The sequence below is a fragment of the Arachis ipaensis genome, chromosome B4 (genome assembly GCF_059453495.1).
Source record: "Arachis ipaensis isolate K30076 ecotype BB chromosome B4, ASM5945349v1, whole genome shotgun sequence".
NCBI lineage: Eukaryota > Viridiplantae > Streptophyta > Magnoliopsida > Fabales > Fabaceae > Arachis > Arachis ipaensis.
Genome location: NC_142439.1, coordinates 8,745,461 through 8,750,479, shown reverse-complemented (window position 1 = coordinate 8,750,479; position 5,019 = coordinate 8,745,461).

Below are 5,019 nucleotides of genomic sequence, written 5' to 3'. Positions count from 1 at the left end.
AGTCGTTCGCCGTCACTTCTCGCAACCCAGGGGTGCTCCACTACTCATGGAATGCCACGCCGCTCCTCCCTCCCTCCCTCCCTTTCGCTTGCGTTCGTCGTCGCCATTCCCTTCGCTCAAGTCCTATCTCTACTCTGCTGCTCACGTGTGACGTGTCATCACTGCACCGTCCCATTCACTCGCGTTCATCGTCGCCGTCCCTTTCGTTGGCGTCCCGTCGGTGCACCGTCCCCTTTGCTTGCACTCGTCGTTGTCAATGATTGTCCCTCCTTTTCCTCCATTGAATTTGTATGAGTTTGTTTGATTCTTTTGTTTCTACTTCTATTTATGTTCATGTTTGATTCTCTTTGTTTCTATTTTTTTTTCTGTTTGGATGTGAGTTTGTTGATTTTTTTTGGATGAACATTTGTCGAATTTGTTTAATTGTTCTTGTTTAATACCTTATGTTTGATTCTCTTCTTGTTCCTATTTGCTGAACTTATTTAATTTGTTGGGTAAAGTACTAAATTGGTCCCCTAGGTTTGGGCGTAATTCTGTTTTGGTCCTTAAGGTTTAAAGTGTTCTATTTGAATCCAAAACGTTTTCATTTAGCATCAATTTAGTCCCACAGTGAGGTCAAAATTAAATAATTAACAAAATGTCCTACATAACAACAGTTCAAGAACAAAATCGATAATCTGGAGAACAAGTACAAGCTCCAGAGGCATAAAATCAACCATTGATACATCAATACATTTATTTATTATTTTTTATAATATAAATAAAATATTTTCTATAAAACTAAAGAAAATGATAAATAAATGTATTGATGCATCAATGGTTGATTTTGTGCCTCTAGAGCTTGTACTTGTTCTCCAGATTATCGATTTTGTTCTTGAACTGTTGTTATGTAGGACATTTTGTTAATTATTTAATTTTGACCTCACTGTGGGACTAAATTGATGCTAAATGAAAACGTTTTGGATTCAAATAGAACACTTTAAACCTTAAGAACCAAAACAGAATTACGCCCAAACCTAGGGGACCAATTTAGTACTTTACCCTAATTTGTTTAATTGTTCATGTTTTCTAATTTTGTTTACCGGTCGGATTTAGCGTCGAATTTTGTTTAATTGTTCCCCATCCATCTTTTGTTATAATTGCTCTTGAAGAAAGTATGCTCTATCTATCTCATAAAACCACCTTTGTTGTTTTAATGTTATTTTTTGATGGTACTCATGTATGTATACATGTTATTAAATTTTGTTGTAGAATATTGCTATGCTTGATTTTCTACTACACTACAATACAGCTAATGCCATCACATTTTAACTCCTGTATAATTTACATACCCACTATGTATTTTATGCACATGATGTTTCCAATTATCTATGCAATTGAGTTTGTGGCAGTCAAATATAGTGGCTGCCCCAACTGAATGTTGCTTTTGTCAAGCATTTGGACTTCTGTTAACTTTTTCTTTTCTCGAGTCCTTTGAGTTTTGTCATGCTTTTATATATGGAGTTCTTTTGATATTTGATTGGTTAATTCTTACAGCAGAAATTCAGTAACAATCTTAATAGTGTTCCTATGCCAATAGTAATGATAGATCAAGACTTAGATACTGAAGCAACAATTGTGCAGCTTAGCTTTGGTGATCGCCTTGAAATTCTTATTGATATGGTGACATGGCTCTTTAAAATTTATTTGTCCTCAAACTCTCAAACTTTGCAATTCATTTGAATGTATTAGTGAATTTTTAGTTAGATATTTTTGAAGTATGAAAGCGTTGCTTTTAGAGTTAGAGAAGATTTATTATTCCTCTTACTTCTACTATGTTGTCAGTCTTTAAATATCTTATCCCTCATGCCATGTCACTGTAAGTGAGGAAGGTTGTATTCAAGGCTCAATTTTTTAGTTATGGAACCCGTGAGTGTGCTTTCCCCGGATATGGAAATAGGGAGTGCTAGACGAGAAGGTGGGACAGCTTTATGTCATGTCTAGGTGGTAGAACTCACAGGGTCCGAGTTCTTTGTTAAAAAAAATAAGCAAACAAGTCGGAGGGTACAACTTGATGATGGCTATATATATTTTATCAATCTGAAAATGAAATCGTACAGTCCGAGTTTTCTTTTTTTAATAATAATTTAAATCTGCCAATGGTAAACGGTGGGTCCGATTTAGGATTAATGAAAATATAAAAGTGTGCAACTCGTACAACAGTCTCAGATCCGTGTTCTTCTGCAAGCTTGATCGTCTTCTTCCTCTGGTTCTCTGCATTTGTTTTTTTTCTCCTTCATGGTATGTAACCCAAAAATTTGTTAGTGTGATTTCTGTTATTATTTAGTAGAGTGAGAGAAATGGATGATAGAGTACTTTTGAAAGTGTATTATTTTGGTCAGATTTTATTACAAACATCTGAGGATGTGAAGTTTATCTGTGAAAATCCGTTAGATGTTGCTATTCCTTTCATAATTTCATTTGAAGAGCTTAAAGGTGTGATCTGTGAGAAGATGGATTCTGAGATGTCAAGGAGAATATCTTGTATTTTATACAGATATTCCATACCAGTGTTTGGTGGATTCGTCCAATTTGAAGCTAGTTTGCAAGAGATGTTTTCAATGTATATTGAAAGTCGTGCTCAAATCTTGTCTATCGAGTTGTACGTTGAGTTCGAACAATCTGAGGCCGACCGGAATATTATACGCGAGGATTACAATAGTGACAGTGAAGAAGAGTTCGAAAGTAATTACGAAGTTATTGGTCCAGACGGTGATGAAGATCAAGGTGATGGCATCATGGTTCCAGATGTGGTGGACGTTGCAAATGCACTCGCAAACGAGGTGCCGTTTGAGGAGCCATCTTTCATGCGAGTTTTGGATTTGGATGTCATGCATGTTCCAGAGTTTCTGGAATATATGAGTGCAGGTACGTGGTTGCCTATATTTATAAATAGGATTAGAAGCTTGTAATTAATTAGATTGATCGATGGACGAAATAGTTTAGCAATGTGTGAATATATACTAAACTAGCGTTTGTGTATCGGTTTTATTTAGTTAAGTTTAAGGTAATAATATTGTTAGTTAGCTATTGATTTAGTTTAAAAAAATAAGTATTTATTAATCAGTATTTGATTATGTGTTTATGTTGTTGTTTTGTTTAGAATGAGACAGTGAGCAGATGTATAAATAATTATTAGATCATAATTGATGCTGTGAGTATTGATTTAGTTGTGGTTTCGATTATTAAATATTCGTGTATTAAGTATTTTATGTTTGACTGCCTTCGTCGGCAAAATTCCTATTGTCGCAGATGGTGAGTTTGCCGTTGGGATGGAATTCAGTTCCAGAGAAGCTGTTATTAAGGCAATGAAAGAGTATACCATTCGAAGAAGTGTAGACTACTAGGTGTATGAGTTGGAGCCGTTGACATTTTATGCCAAGTGTACACAATATGGGTCAGGGTGTGATTGGCTTGTTAGGGTTAGCATGATCAGCAGGAAGCACTGTTGGGTTATAAGGAGGTATAACGGTAGTCACACCTGTACCAGAGCCACCATTTCTCTGGATCATTCTAAGCCTGATTCGGTCACAATTGCAGAATCCATCAAGCCGTTGGTCAAGGCTGACCCCTTGTTAAAGGTAAAATCAGTTATTGCAGAAATGCAGTCGAAGTTCAACTACACCGTCAGTTATCAGAAAGCATGGTTGGCTAAGCAAAAGGCAGTAGAAAAAATATACGGAGGTTGGGAAGCATCGTACGAAGCATTGCCTATTTGGTTTGAGGCCATGTGTCATAAGGAGCCATCAGCTGTTGTCCATTTTGAGATTATGCCTGCATATCAAGGCGATGACTTGGTGACTGATATTCGGGTATTGCATCGAGTATTTTGGAGTTATTACCCCTGCATTAAAGTATTCAGACATTGTAAGCCAATTATCCAGGTGGATGGGACTCACTTGTACGGAAAGTATAAGGGTTGTCTGTTAGTGGCAGTTTCACAGGATGGCAACAACAACATCGTCCCCATTACGTTTGCTATTATGGAGGGAGAGACTTATGATGCGTGTGGCACTTTTTCCTCAGTAACCTGCGACAACATGTTGTCACTCGGGATGGTGTGAGCCTGATATCCGACCAACACGAATCCATCAATGCAGCAGTGGCACGCAGTCACGGAGCTTGGTCACCTCCCAGAGCTTTCCACATGTTTTGCATCAGGCATATAGAGTCGAATTTTCTGAGAAAATTCAAGGCACCGTACCTACAAAAACTGGTCGTCAATATAGGTAACATTGAGTAATTCTAAGAACGTGGCTAACAGAGTTACTTTCAAGAAGTGCTTCTCATCCATTTTTTTTACGATTGTTTTCTTGTTATCGTGTAGGTTATTCGCGGACGGTGCGCGAGTACGAAGTGCGTTACCAGCGTTTACAAGAACGGGGCGAGGCTTACAGTAACTAGTTAGACCGAATTTTCCGCGAACAGTATGCGTTGGCATTTGATGGTGGCTATTGATGGGGCCACATGACGACGAACCTAGTGGAGTGCATCAACTCAGTATTGAAGGGTGCACGTAATCTACCCATTACTGCTCTTATCAAGGCAACATTCTACAGGCTTAACGAGTTGTTCACCCGAAAAAGAGCCGACGTGGAAGCACGGATTAATGCTGGACATGTTTTTTCAGAAGTCGTGACCTCAAAGTTGCATGCAAACCAGCTAGGATCAGGAAACATCCAGGTCAGTTGCTTTGACCGGCAGAATAAGGTGTTTGAGGTGCGTGAGATGCCAAGTGGACTACAATATGCCGTCGACCTCCGGCGACAACGATGTGATTGTGGTAAGTTCCAAGTGGACCGGCTTCCTTGTCGCCATGTATTTGCATCTTGTGCAAATCAACGACTGGCGACTAGATTCGCAAGCTTATGTCCATGATATGTATAAGATGGACCAGGTTCGATAGGTGTACCGAGCCAGTTTAGGCCACTGGAGAATCCTACTACATGGCCCGCTTACAATGGGCCTCGCTTCGTACCG